Below are 15,692 nucleotides of genomic sequence, written 5' to 3'. Positions count from 1 at the left end.
TGCCATACTCTATTAGTGGACACGGTCAGAAGCAAATTCAAGGGCAGGGGTTATAAAATCTCACCTGTCAATGAAAGACACTCCAAAGAGTTTTGGGTCTATGTTTTAAAAGCACCACATCTTTTCCCACACTCAATTACCATATCTGTAAAAGAAAGATAACAATGCCAATCCTATAAGTTGTTGTGAGGCTTAAATTAGATAATACGTTTACCTGGCAGTAACTCAGTAAATGTCAACCTTCATAGCTAGGAGTAGCTTTGGCCAAGCCTTTGCACTGTAGGCACATGTGTCCAGCCTCATCCTAAGGCTGTGAGGGACTCCTGAAACCCATCCCCTGCTATCAAGTAGGGGAGGTAGATGCAGACGTAGGGCAATTAGCAATTGACGTCAAATGACATGGGTCAGACTCAGTATTGACAAGGTCAGGGGAAGGAGAGAGAAATGTGAGCCAGTCTGATCAGAGAGGACTTTCAAGAGAAAATGGAACTTGAGTAGGATCTTGAAGGATTTAATACAGATGAGGAAAAAGGCAGAACTTCTGGGTAACAAAACAGACTTGAAAAAAGAGACCGGAATGAGGTAGCAAGATCTTGGGACAATAGGGCATTGACACTTTAATCCCTTTCAGTTTCCTAATGGTAAGTTGGGGGTGCAAAAGAGCGTTCTAGTAGTGGAACATTTACCTTTTTGACCATCCATCCATCCATCTATCCATCTACCCACCACCTGTCCACGTACCCATCCACCTATCCATCCATTCACCCATCACCCACCTACCCATCCATTCATCCATCCATCCAACCCACCCTACCAACCTCAGTTTAAATGCTAAGTCTGCAAAGGTAAATAAGATGGCCTCCATCACCAGTAGTTCTCTTCACAATCCCCTTCAGCTCTTCTATTCGACTCTGTGCTATTACATATCCTAAGTGCAGGTAGCACTATCTGTTTATAGTTGAGCCAATTAGCTGTACAGGTTTTATTAGTCATTCTGTAAAGCCAATGAAGGAGGAGGAAAGAAACAGATTCACTGGATACCATCTACCTATCAGTCATTTTACTAGGGATTTGTTGTTCAGTTTTCTTGCTGAATCTGGTAAAGAAGGCATTATTGGGGCTGGGGTTGTGGCTCAGTGGTAGAGCACTCACTTAGCACGTGCAGGGCGCTGGGATCCTCAGCTTCACATAAAAATAAAATAAAGGTATTGTGTCAATTACAACTAAGACAAAATATTTTTTTAAAGAAGACATTATTATCCTATTTAATGAGAGAGAACAGTAACTTTAAGAGAGTAAACAGTCTTACCAAGAAACTTCAGAAGGAAGCAGTGGGATTGATATGTGAAACCAAGTGTCCCTGTGTTTGAAACCAAGTGTTCAGAGTCTAGGCTCCTTGGCATAAATCAGGTGGTCTCAGAATCCTCGTGGTGTTACAGTAAGACACACACAGACACTTTGTGCTTTAAGACAGGGCTAGAGGATTTGGGCCTGACCTGCCTATAGCCATGGTGATCTGGCTCACCACGAGGAGGAAATGTCTCATATTTGGTTACATTTCCCCTGAATGGGAGCCTCTTGCAGAGAGACAAGTGTGCCTAATTCTGGCTTACCACCTCTTTTATATCCCTCCATACAAATGTGGTTCTTTGCTGGCAGGACGAAAATCTCAAATATTGGTTAGTTTCTGTTAAAATTTTCAACCATGGAGTTGAGTTTTCATGAAATGGCTGTCATTCTCAACCAGTCTTCACTAAGGTCAGCAATTTCTGCTTGTGAGATTTGTTAGCATGGGGTTGTAGGGCAGTGGGGGGATCTGAGGCTGTGGACAAATAAGGCTTGTAAGCCCCTGGGGAGTGAAACTCAGGCTTCATTTGCTTCCTCTAGTTGTCCACAGACTTCACCTGTGAGCGGAAGGTGTGAAGAATGTCAGCACCGAGCTAGCTCCTGCTCTCCCTCCTCGCTAGAACCCAAAGCAGAGTGGGCTTCCGGGTCTAGCATCCTCACCAAGGGGAGGAACCTTTCTCGGCCCAGCCCACTTCCCCCGAGAGGCCACCAAATATGTGTCCTAGCTTTTCAGTGGACACAGATGACTGCCTTTGGGGCCACACATTGTTACCTTCAGTGTTTAGTCTTATAATACAGCCACCAATTCAATTATGTGTTGTATTTTTCTTAGTCACACATGGCTCAGCCACTCAACAGAGATATTCATCTCATGGGACTTGAAGAGATTCAGAATTAGCATGGGGTTAGTAACAGGGCCAGCCAGGGGAGATGTCTACCTATTAACCTTCCATTTTGGCAACCAAACAGCCATACCCAGCACGTAAGGGATGTCCTGGAGCCTGTCACTATTAATAATGTCACCAATACAAGGTGACTAAGGTTCACCCATAGGATCAGCCCAGTAAGAGATGGGAGTGGCGACCTGTTAGGACAAGAGCACAAACCGTCATAACACAGGGAGATCACGGCATGCGCACTTACCTGTGGTTCAGGGAGTGTTCAAAGAAGGGACAAATTGTTTCAGCAAGAGCAGATCATGGAAAGACTTCCTGAAAATTCTTATGAAGAGGTGTTTGTGTGGAAGGCAACCAAAATGCTCTGCAAGTGAAGTATTATATTTTACCTTCTCTGTCTAAAAAATGGACATAACACCTTCCTCAATTGGACTTGACCCTGCCCTTTTCTAAGGTCCTACACACACACACACACACACACACACACACACACACACACAGAGAGAGAGAGAAGAGAGAGAGAGAGAGACGGAGAGAGGCGCCTCTGGGTGGCTCTGTGAGTAGGGATGGACCCTGAGAGAGAGCAGCCTCTGGGCTCAGGCTTGGTGGCTTACAGGGCTCTGAGACCTTAGCATCTCTGTTCCCAGACCCTCCCATGCCCCAGCCCTGGCCAGCTGGGTCCCAGATTCAGCTGTCTGTCTGTCACCTCCTTTTAAACCTCACAGCTGCTTGAGGTAGGTAACATTGTCCCATTTTTTAGATGAGGAAACTGAGGCTCCATGGAGTTAAGTAGCTTCCCAAGGGGCTGACATTTGAACCAGTCAGTCTCCAAGGCCTATCGACGTGCCCAGGGCTAGCAGGGCTAGCTAGCCACTGAGTCATGCCTATCCACAATGGGTACTTCTCAAACTGTTACCCCAAATCCCTTCAAGGTGATGAACTAAGTGTTGCACAAAACTGCCTGGGGAGGCCCTGCTGGAGTAGACTGCCTGGGTTGGCTCATCGGGTGGGGGTTTCCCACAGTGCAGTTCAGCCAGGCCCACCCCAGGGCCTTCAGTTCTGGGGGTGCCAAGACCCTTGGGGAAACCCCTTGCTGGCTCCTAGTCCTGCTCAACGAGCCTTGCCAAGTACTCCCCATCCATCAGCCCACCATTTCCAAGGGATTCATTAGTCTGCTGTTTCCTCTGAGTAATAGAATGAGATGGGGCAGCTGGAGCCGAGAACAGGTGTGACAGGTGAAGGAATTCCTGCCAAAATACAGAGTCGACTGGCTGCTCAGGCTGAGGTTATTTGTAGGACAATCTTGGAAGTTTCCAGCTCATAAAAATTGGAGTATTACGAGGGGAAGGGACCTCATTTCGCTACCTTGCGGCCAGCAAGGGACACTCATTCTACTTTACACCAGAGTCAACCAAGGTGTTAAGGAGGCCAAAGCTTCCTAACTTCAGGCAGTTGAGGAAAATGTACAGCTTCAGGGACCACTTCTGGGCCAGTGGCAAGAGCCCTGGACAGAGCCATCTGGAATGAGCTCCACTTATTCATTAAAGTGCCTGTTTATGTCCCAGAGGATTTGGGGACATATTCACTGTAAAATATGAGTGTTTCCAATGCATTATTCTCACTCACTGTAAATAAAAAATAAATGCCAAATAACCATGTCAGGCCCAGTTGTTTGATGGCTTCTTTCCTGGTACTTAATTTTATTTCATGACATAAAATCAGGGGGAGGGTGGGGGCGGGGAAGCTGACTTTTGTCAAAGTACAGTCTCATTGGTTAACACCTGAGGGGAAAATGACTGAAGAGAACTTAATTCAAAAGATCCTTTAGGCACACAGGAGCTTCTTCCAACCAGTGAGAGTCAGACAGCTATGGAGAGAGAGACATCAATAAATAATCAGCTGGCTTAGACTTTTAAACAGAAATCCCAGCCTCACTGTCCAAAGGTAAATTGCATCTTTCTCGCAGCCTCCAAATAGAGCTTCAGGCTCCTGTGGACTGGAAAGCTCTGTGGTTGCCAACGTAACCCGACCTCTTTCTAATAGGATCTGTGTATCCCTATTCATATGTATCCCGTTTAGGTCCTGCAAGTCCTATTAAGTGTCTGTGCCTCCAAACCCTGAGTAGCATCTTTGTTCCTAGGTTCCCCTGTGCTTTCCATTTAAGGCGTAAGATCCTGGTGCAAACACCCCCCCACACCCCGTCTTGCACAGCAGGAGTGGGGTGGGCTCTGGGCAGGGAGGTGATACTGCTCAGGGCCTGGGTCCTGAGCCCACACATGTGGCGACTCCCCAGGGTCCTGAGGAGTCCCCATCCTTCTCCAGGAGTGATGTCATATTTCAAATCTGATTGGGGATATTTTCCTGACTGCCCAGAACCGCCCAGTGGACTTGATTTCACTGCCTGGGGTATGGATCTGTCAGCGTGACCAGGGAGCAGCCTCTTCCGGTGGGATTTGAGTCCCGCCTTCTGCTCCCTGGCCAGGGTTCTAGCTGCCCAGGGTGGTCATGGGCCTGGCTGAGAGGCCCCAGGGCACCCATTACCTGTCTGCTGGTGTTTTATGAGGCCGTCTCTGAAGCAAAGACCCAGCGAGGGGTTTATGGAGCTGGCCTCTTTATCCCACGAGCACTGTTTCTTATTGCTTGTCATTCTCCCCAGACGGTGGACACCTCATTCCTTTAAAAGCAACCTGGCGGGCAGGTCTTTTCCGATGAGCAGGGCGAAGGATGCTGTGAGCCAAACGCCATTTCTCCACCTGCAGAAAGCACTAAACGCCCTGGAATTTCGAAAAATAGCAGCCCTAGCCCCAGTCCTTTTTCCTTGGCCCCCTGGTGGTGGAGGTGGGTGCCCCTCTGTGTGACTGAGGTCCCTCCCCCAGAGCAGGAAGGAGAGGCAAGATGGGGTGATGGGAAGTTTTCTTGGGACCATCTTTCAGGCCTGATGCAGCAGGAGAACCACAGCTCTCAGCCCATGGGGTTGCCAGGAAAGGGGGTCCGGAGCTCCCGGGTTTGCCTGCCCAGCTCACTGGCTAGTTCACACTGGGATGTGCAGCAGCTGGGAAACACACACTGGATTTCCAAGACGTACTGCCAAAAAAGTAAAATATTAAAAATTTTAAATTTTGATTACATGTTGGAATAACAATTAGTTGGATATACTAGGTTAAATAAAATACAGTATTTAAATAAATTTTACCTTGTAAGTTGTGACTACTAGAAAATTTCTACTGGCCACCAGAGTATCATGTGGGACCTTTAATTATTTGAGTAGAGGTACTTACTAAACTAGCAGCAGTGTTTCTCCCTTGTTATTCCAAAATGGTGCTTAAAATGAAATATACGTGTGTACGTACACACACACAGTATATATAATATATAGTGCAGCTTAAAACAGTGAAATGATTACCTTTCACCCTCCAATTTAGCACTAAAAATACCCTTCCCATTTGAAAGAACCATTTCCCCTCTCTGACCACATCTCCTTCTATCCCTGATTGGAAGCGATTGCCATTGCACTTGTTAAATTGTAATTTTTATTTTGAGAAATTATTAAAAATTTTAGATGGCACCAAAAACCACCTAACAAACACTTGTGTGCAACTGTCCAGGATTAATCCCTGCTAACCAGTTGTGCTGTTTGTTTCTCCTTAAAATCAAATAGAGAAGGCATTATGGGTAATGTTGGAGCTGCCTTTGAATTGCCTGCAAACTCGCTTCCCTCCCACCTGCCGGGCTCTATTTCCACAGCAAGGCATTAGTGTAACCTCAGATGACAACGAGAAAGCCAGCCACTCAGCTGGCACTGGCCCCAGTAGGTACTGTAGAGATACTCAGAGGGCATATACATCCAGAAAAGAAATCAGCAGATTATTTTTTTTAAAAAAAAATATCCATGATTTAGTGTGCCCTAGTTACTTTGTGGGGTCTTTGACCTTTACTCATGGAAATGCTATCAGAAATCAGTTACACAGAGGCTGAGTGACAGATCTGAGGTCACCAGCCCAGCAGTGTCAGAGCCTGGGCTGAATTCAAGATGTGCTCTGCTGTCACCCAGTAGATCATCTGAATCAGAATCTTCTCCATCTTAGAGCCCAGGAGAGCAGTGGAATTGTGGGTTGGGCTTCCTGGAAGCTGAAGATAAAGGAAAAAGCCCTTTCAGATTGTGGAGAAGCATTTCTTAACTACCTGGGCCCATTCCCCTGGCCAGAAGTCTCTGCCTCTTCATGTCACATGCCTTTCCTGGCTGCCCATGGGCTTTCTGGTCATTTCTTGGGAGACAGAAGCACTTTCTGTCTAAGTGGTGGCTGGAGATGAAGAAATTGAGGGCCTTGGAGTCAAGCTAAGCCAGGCTTCCTTATAATTTAGATGTGAAATGTTCCCGAAAATCTCATGTGTAGAAACCTTGGCCTCCAAAGCAGCAATGTTCAGAGGCTGGGCTTTGGGGAAGCAACTGGATCACGAGGGCTCTGACCTTACCAATGGATTAGTCCATTAATGGGTTCCTAGTAGGATGACATTATTGGGAGGAGGTGGTGGGATCCCTTGGAGGCAGCAGGTTACTGGGACATGCTCTGGAAGGTCTGTGTCGTCCCTGGTCCCTTCCTCTGTCTGTCTAATTTCTGGCTGCCATGAGGTGAACAGCTTTGCTCTACCACACCATCCCCACCCCCCGCCGTGATGTTCAGCTTCACCTCAAACCCAGAGGGAGGGACCCAAACATGAACTGAAACCTCTGAAACTGTGAGCCAAAACAAAACATTCCCCTTTGAGTTGCTTTTCTCAGGTATTTCATCACAGTGACAGAAAACTGACTAACATACTTGGTTTCTGTCTCAAAAAGAAAAAAAATCTTAATAAGAAGTAATCTTTGTTTTTTTTGGTTTGTGGGGTTTTTTTTAATACTAGAGACTGAAAGAGGGGGGGCACTACCACTGAGAGATATCCCCAAATTGGGTCTCACCAAATTGTTTAGGGCCTTGCTTAATTGCTGAGGCTGGCTTTGAATTTGCCATCCTCCTGCCTCTGCCTCCCAAATCACTAGGATTACAAGACACCGTGTCCTGCTATTATTTTTTTAATTTATTTTAAATAATTATTATTTTTAAATAATAACCTTATTTTCTTGTGTTTCTAATCTAATTTGGAGTAATGAACAAAAAAAATTTTTTCCAACTTACCAGGAATTGTGTTGAGTTCCAGTTAATAGCAGGTTCACTGTGATGATATCATGCTGCTGCTTTGGGGACCAAGGCTTCAACACCTGATACTCAGGGTCAACCGTGCAAGGAGGCAGGATAAAGTAACAGGTGAGAATGGAAGGAAATTGCATACCGCACTCTTTTCCAAGAGCAGACAGTTGAAAGACTTGGTGCAGGGATCGGTTGAACTACCTGAGGTCTCAAAAATGAGGGCTTGGTTTGGCTAAGTAAGATCAGTGGCTAATTCCCTGCCTCTGCAAAGTCCTCTGGTCCTTACACAGGTAAAGCCCTTATGCTGAATGTTGCTGACTGCCTCTAAGTGTATGATGAGCTCCAAGTGACAGGAGTTGAGCCTCTTGTAGAGTTCAACATGTCTAATTTAACATTCTGCATGCGAGGGGTGTTTGAGAATTTTTGTGGAATATATAATGATGCCCTTGCTATGAACAACTCTCCATCCCAAGGCCGAGCAGGTGGGTGGTGGTGAATCTCTTCCCTGATCTGGATACCACCAGAAGGATCCACATGGGGGGCTGTTTGCTCAGAGGAGTTGGCAGGGTGGAGAGGAGAGGGCAAGAAGAAAGAGAACACATGTTCTGCAGAAACCTCCAAACAATCAACGGCACAAATGCCTCTTCTTACAAGCACGCAATGCGAGGCAGATGTTTACCCAGGACAATCCAGAGAGAAAAAGCCGGGGAAAGCCAGAGAGATTCACATTCCACAAACAAGGGATTTCCTGGGGGAAGGAGTGGCAGGTAATGGGTTCTGCAAATTTCTCCTCCTGATAACTACATCACAGACTGAGTCCGAAGAGACTCTGTCTTCCTATTGAAACCTTATTTAAATACTGTCGCCTGTGCCAGGCAGAATTGCACATATTGGCTGGCTTAGGCTGTTTTCTCAAACCTTTATGAAATACTTGGGGAAGAAATCTGTGGGAACATGGGACACAGCTCACAGGGAATTCTCTCTTTAGGAGTCAGCCTTTCCCAATTCTGACTAGTGGCCTTTAACCAAGTAAAGTCAGTGGAGGAAACAAGAGCTGTGCTTCTTTATATTTTATTTTATTTTTATAGTGCTGGGGATTAAACTCGGGGCCTTGTGCATGCGAGGCAAGCGCTCTACCCACTGAGCTATATCCCAGCCGCAAGCTATGCTTCTTTAAGACGGCAAAATACTGCTTGCGGATGCTCTGCTCTCCCCACCCAAGACCACTCCAAGAATCTCTTGAGAAGAGCCTGCATGACAGTCAGGCTCAATCCTTCTTGGGAATTTGCTCCCAGGATTCTTTTCAGGCACAGTAGAGGGTTCAGGAGTGGGGTTCAGGGATTTCAAACACTGGTCCACATATGGGCCCAATATTCTATGAGACTTGGGATAACCTAGCTTGTGACCCTAGGCCGCCCTTTCTCCATCTTTAAAGAAATCGACATGAGCTGATCCTTGACACTCTGTCAGTTGCAAAATTCAGAGTCTTGTGTTTTTTCCCCTGGGAGTGGGCATGTGTGCCTGGCTGTCCATTCTTATCCACCATCTCACCAATGTTTGTTTTGGTTTGGGTTTTGGGGGGTATTTTTTTTTCAGGAAGCAAGCCAGGATTTCATGTAGGAAGCCTTAAAACGGAGCAAAGTCTACTGGCTCATTTTCCTTGACCAATGGAAGAGTTGGCCATTCCTGAATCAAATGACCATGTGAACCAGCAAACTCCATCTAGTTTAGGCCCCAAGGCTGAGGCTGCTGACCAGAACTGGGCTGTTTCTTGTCAGATAGCTGGGGTTGCTTTCAAGCACAGCCGCAGGGTCATGCCCCACCCTACTACAAGCCTGCATGTTTATTAAGTGCATTTTATGTGCCAAGCACAGAACAACAGCAGGCCTTGTCTCCAGCCCCATAGAGCTTGTAGCCTTATGGGAAACAAGACCATAAACCAGAGAATCAGCAACACAAGGTCACACCTGGGAAGGAGTCCCGGGGATGGTGACTCTAAGAAATTTCATGGAAAGCTGCTAGCAGTGTCTGTCCCCTGCCGATCTGTGAAAGCAGTGGCCTGGCAGGTGGAAATAGCTCCAAGATCATGAGAAAAGGGTGGGGCCCTTTCCTTGGCATCTGACTGACTGATTTTCCTGGCTGCTCTATGGGATCTTGACTTTTATACCCTACTCAGAAGATGCCTAAGTCCCCGCCTTTAAGATGGTAGAGGCCTCTGGATATTTCTGGTATTTTCCATGTGGTCTGGGGCCCAGTGTGGTGTGTGGTTGGGGTGGGGGGACTGGAGACAACAAGAAAGGCAGCTTCGGGGGGCCTGACCTGCATTTGGGCGGGAATGGGTTAGGGACCCTGGAGGTAAGAGGGTCAGGTCAGGAGGCTCTGCTGCAGGCGCTGTGGGCCCAGGCTGAACCGTCTGGGAAGGTGAGCAGGAAATGGCTCTAAGGTACAGCCAGATTTATTCACTGTCGGGGCTTGGGTCCCAGCCGGTCCTTTGCTCAGGCTTGGTAAATCCTCCAGTTCTGGAGTCATTTTTATTAGCGATTGCCTTTCTTTCTTTTTCTTTTTTTTTTTCTTCTTTGAAAATGTGGTTGGACGAAAATGAAATTTCAGATGTGTGTGTCTCGGCATTGATTTTTCTATTTGTAATAACACACCCCGGCATATCTCCTTTGATATCAAGAGGATAAAATGTCCCTAACACGGAGCTCTCCATTCTGGGGTAATGGATAAAGCCTGTTTATGAGATGTCATTTATTCCACAATAGACAGTAAATAAAAGCCATTTCAAGCTTGGGTTAAATCAAAGCTTGTTCAGGATTTCAGCAGATTTGCAAATCACCTCGGGGACCCTCATCAGTTGCAGCCGCTTTCCCTCCTTGTGGTTGACGCTCCCGCCCTGTGCCCAGCCTCCTCCGCCCCCAGCCGCCCCAGCTCCTGCCTGATTTGGAAAGACATCTGGCCTGGCTGAGGACCTAGTGTCACAGGAAAACGTTCCTTCCCTCCATTTGGGAAATAAAACCTTTGAAAGGAAACAAGAAATTGAGGTTATATCAACAAAAGCCAGAATGTCAAAAGGAAGAGGAAAAAAAAAGTTTGCAGGAAAATAAGATGCCAGCCAGAAATGGAGGAAGCCTGTGGAAGACGCTGGCTCCTTTTAGTCAGGTGCAGATTCTGTGTTTCCTCCCCCAGGGACCCTGTGCACCACAGGGAGGGGAGGGAGAGGGATGACCACCTTGAGCATCTTCCCGCCAACCCAGGCCCTAGCCCTGAGCCCCTCAATTCCCGCACTCCAACCCCCCACCCAATCCCTGCACACCCTGGCCTTTAGGACCAGACTGCAGCCTCAGCTCCTCCAGGAAACCCCGTGCTGCTCCTCTCCCTGCCTGTCACTCACTGCACGGGTTTTAGGCTATTTCACACATTTTGTTTCACCCGACTCCTGCTCATTTTGGCTATGAGTGTTGCCTTCACAGTTGAAATGAATATTCCTCTAAGAGTCAATCCTGGGCTTCTGCTCCAAATTTTGAAGGAATTTCCACTCACCCCCACCCCCAGCATCCCCAAAGATACCCAGATCCTGTCTTCCTGTCCCTTGGAGCAGGCCTGGGGACATTTTCTTCTATAAAGCCAAAGTCTTCCTCCCTATAGCATCACCCCCACTCTTTCTTTGGGTTGAGGGGAGACTGGAGATTGAAACCAGGGGCACTCAACCACTGAGCCACATCCCCAGCCCTCTTTTATATTTTATATGGAGACAGGGTCTCACTGAGTTGCTTAGTGCCTCACTAAGTTGCTGAAGCTGGCTTTGAACTTGCAATCCTCCTGCCTGAGGCTCCCAAACCACTGGGATTACGGGGGTGTGTCATCACGCCCAGCATACCACCCCACTCTTTGATACTAGACCTGCCTTTCAGAGGGATTGTGTATGAGTCTAATTATGCTTACCATGGTAGCATTCCCACAAGGGAACTAGCACCTTTCTAGTATGGTTCAACCATGCTAGGACAGATTGCTTATTTGGTTTCAATTTATTGCTGGTTATAAGATCCAGTATACCAACATTTGGTTGGCTAGTTTAGACCTAACAACGAAATCAGAAAATGTGTTCGAATATTTCTGTCTTTGTCTTATCTTCCCAATTAAATATTTACGGAGCCACAGCTTTGTAGAAAATTCTATTTGGGGTCTGTGATAGGTGGTATTATTGATTGATATCATTGCCATCCCTCCCTGAGTCTACCTTAGGTGGGAAGATGATATATTCCTGCCCTTTTGACCATGTGACTTGCTTGGACAATGAAATGTGAGCAGAAAGTAGAGCAGACCAACAGCTAACTTTCCGTGAACATTGAACGTGAACCAGCAAAGAAGTTTGCTCTTAGAAAGACACGCAGATCATCAGCACCGGGCTAAAGTGATGAAGTAAGGACCTGATTTCGAGAACTCACAGACATGTTCCACATCCTCAAGAGGCTGACAGTCTAACTGAAGAAAGTATTGTCTCTGTCTTGGGCCAAATAAGTCATAAAAATAGTAAAATCTTAAGGAGTTCAAAGGAGGAGAGCTAACAATGAGCCGGGTGGTCCTGGGAAAAGATTTAGTGGGGTTTTCTTCCACTTGGTCAGTGGCTTGAGGATTCACTTCGGCTGGATGGGTCTCAGTAACTTTAAGATCTGCCTGTGGAAGTCCCTGCACACTGAGCTCAGCCTCTGGTGTTGAGGGACTGAAGACTCTTGGCATTCCTCTCCAGAGGTGAGCCAGAGAGAGTGCAATCCGCACCTAGCATCAGGCCCGGGAAGACTTCGTACAGACGACTTGCCAAGGGTTTGATGACATTAGTGGCAAAGATATTTGAGAGAGATCCCTTTTTCATCTTTCTGAAATGATAATGTAGGAGTGACTCTCTGTGCCTCAGTATAAAACCAGCCTGGGTAAGGGTCTGGCCCCTGGAAACTAGCCAGAAAGGTCCTCAGCAGCACAGGTCCTGACTAATCCTTTGTTCCCTTCACCCGCCTGGACTGGGACAGTTAACCCAACATCCTCCACCTCACTTAGTCTTCTCTACAGCCTTGCAGGGGTTGTTGTTATTCCCATTTCACAGGTTAAAATGCTGAGGTTTAGGGGGGGTACATGTTTTGCCCAAGGTTAAATAGTCAGTGAGTGCTAAGCCAGGATTGGAACAGGGTTCCATCTGAACCCAGGGCTTTGTCTTCAACATCCTCTGCTGCCTGGACAGTGGAGCCCTGCCCCATTGCCCTGCTCCCCAGTGGTCCTCTGTGGAGACCAAGAGACGGTGTCTGCCTCAGGAGCCACCTGGGGAGACCCTGCCGCTCAGCCATGAGGTTCAAGCCCAGAAGACAGGCAGAGTAAGGCAGCAGAGATTCTACGGGAATTATGAAAAGAAAAAAAAGGGGGGGGGGGCAGGGTGGGAGGGAGGAGGACAGAAGATGAAGGGAAGAAGGGGAGGCCGGGTTTGGCCCCCTCAGTGCCCTGGTGCCTCGAATGCTGCTCTGTGCCTCTGATTTCTTTTGAGCGGTGCCTGGGTACGTTCTGTTACAGTTAACGTTGTGTCAGCGGTTTCATTAGGACCCAGGTTTTGATTTATAACCCTCTCTGCAAAACTGTGCTCCTGGCTGTAAACTGGCATCCGAGGTCTTGGGCCAAGAGAGCTATTTCTATAGAAGACACACAGGACCTGGTCCAGGAGGGGCCTGGTCCAGGAGGGGCCCACTCTCGAATCCAGCTTGAAATAAAAGAAGGGGGCAGGGACTAAGCAGCAGCGTAGATTCCAGAAGGAGTGACCAGTGGGTCAGTGTCTTCAACAGTTGTAGCCAGAGACTTTCACAGAAGTTATGCAAACACCATTCACAGAGATGGTGCCGTGTTGTAATCCTGAAGAATAGTAATTAATAATGGCGATGAAGGCAGTGATCTCAACGCCAAGACTCCCTTGTGGAGTGACACAGGAATCTTACCCCAGAGCTTCCCAGAGCACTGTCTCACTGACACGGCATAGGCTCAGGACAGGAATTATTGTCTGCAATTTTTAAAGAACAAAACTGGACCCTAATGCTGTGCCTTAAGGCACCAGCCCCGTTTCTGTTGGGGTTTGCCATCTAAACCGGGGTGCTAATACATAACAAAGCAGAGCTGATCTGCATGCCAGCTGCTCATTTTTTTCCACTTTTATTTTAGAAGAATACGCATCATTGGAAACAGGTCCCATTTTAAGCCACATGAGGCTTGAGAAAAATAAATGTGAAAATGATAGTGCTATTTAATATAGGAATCATTATTACTATTATTATTGCAAAGAGCCTATTTGAAACTGCCTAAAAACCTAAAAACTGATTAATATTTTTAGGGCATTAGAAGGTATGTCTTTATCTTCAAATATAAATTCTTTTCTCCCCAATGGTTGAATAATCATAATCATAATCGTTATCACCATCATGATCATCCCTTCCATTAATGCATTGCCTGGTACATAATTTCCTATGAATTAGCATATTTGCGGCTCAACTACCCCCATTTAACAGATGAGGAGATGGAGGCTTAAGTGCACTTAGTAAATCGAGGGGGCTCTGGACTCAAGTTCAGATGATGGGCAAGTTCAGCACCGTCCTCCCCTCCCATGGCAATGCTTTGCTGGCTGATTGCCTTGGAGCCTCCAATTGCAGTGGGCTAGAAATTAGATTCACCATCAAGGAGAAAGCTAATGCAGTCACTGTCAGGACAGATGTGGCAGGGACAAGCCCCTCGATGTCTCACCAGCACATTCCCTATACATGGGTCCTCCGCCCTGTCTCTGTTCCCAGCCCTGGCCCTCCTGCTGGAACCCTGTCCCATAAAAGCCTGCCCCAGGGTCTGAGAGCCGGGTAGAGCGCCATTGCTCCCACTGAGCAAGACTTGGGCTGTCACTGTGCTGTTATTTATGAGTCCCCCTTGCCCAATGAGTGGCCTCGAAGGGGGCCCAGCCTGGGCCTGCTGTCTGGCCACACTTGTCACACGTCATTAGATGTTTGGTTGCCGCTGACCCTTTTGCCATCTGGCTGAGTGGCCTCGGGGTGAGGGGAGGCAGGCAGCAGCTCCCACTGCAGCCCCCCAGCCTTTGTGGTGTTCGGGAAATGGAAGGTTTGCAGAAGCCATTGTGCTGAGCCACCAAGGGGAAGCCAGACTAGAAAATAACCTTTTAGAGAGGGCGGCCCAGCTTCAGGTTTCTCAGCACTGGCGCGAATGCCATTTGAAGCAGATGATTCTGGGCAGAAGAGGCCGTCCTGTGCATTTTAGGATGTTGAACAGCCTGGCTTCCACCTTCTGGACACCGGTGGCACACCTGTCCCAGATGTGACCACAAAATATTATTCCACACATGGCTGAATCGTTCCCTGGAGAGAGGGACAAAATTACCCCCTTAGAGAAATGATGGCTGGCTCTAGTGAGGTAAACCTTGGCAGACCTGTAAGTCCCCCAAACAACAGCCATTTTTTTGAGCAGCGCAAATAGAGTGCAGGAGGCCCACGCACACTGCGTGGCCCAAACCCTGCCACCGTTTATCTTATGGTGGGCCCCTGTTTGCCGGTGAGGAAATTGCAGTTCAGAATGGGGACGTGATTTGTTCAAGGCCACTTGGCTGGGAAGTGACAGCGTTGGGTTTGAGATCCAGTTTTCTTGAAAGTGATACTTTGTGTCCTGGTTCACTTGGGCACCCAGCTGGTTGGTCCTGAGTGTTTCCTGATTGCACTCTTGGTCTGATGCAAAGGATGTTTAGATTATGTCGTCGTATTGTTTCTACTGACCCCATACCTGATTTGTTGTTGTTGTTGTTTTAATCTCAGGAATCCACCTAGTGCCCTCCAGCAATCCCTGCACCCCACCATAGCATCTTATCCATAGGACCCAGGGTGGTGGGAGAACTTAGTGCCCCTCCACAGGATGCTTTCATTGTACAAAGATCCTGGGCCGAGAAACCCAAAGCAATGCCATTCTGTGACACTTAAGTTACTTTACCAGGTTGGTGTAGAGCTCTTTAAGTTGGGTGTTTCCCAGCCTATGCAAGCCAGGAGAATCCGTCACTGTAAAAGAGAATTATTTGAATTTAAAAAGACTAGAAATATGGTCAAATGGTTGCTATTTTAACAATTACACATAAGTTTTTAATTATGTCACCCCCGATCCTCTCCGGAAACAAGTGACACATTTCCCAAGGTCTTTTGTGGTGTTATACAAAATAAGCCCAACTCAAGACTGCCTATCTCCAGAT

The sequence above is a fragment of the Marmota flaviventris genome, chromosome 16, assembly GCF_047511675.1.
Source record: "Marmota flaviventris isolate mMarFla1 chromosome 16, mMarFla1.hap1, whole genome shotgun sequence".
NCBI classification, from domain to species: Eukaryota; Metazoa; Chordata; class Mammalia; order Rodentia; family Sciuridae; genus Marmota; species Marmota flaviventris.
The sequence above is the reverse complement of the archived record's forward strand: the minus strand, read 5'-3'. Positions refer to the sequence as shown.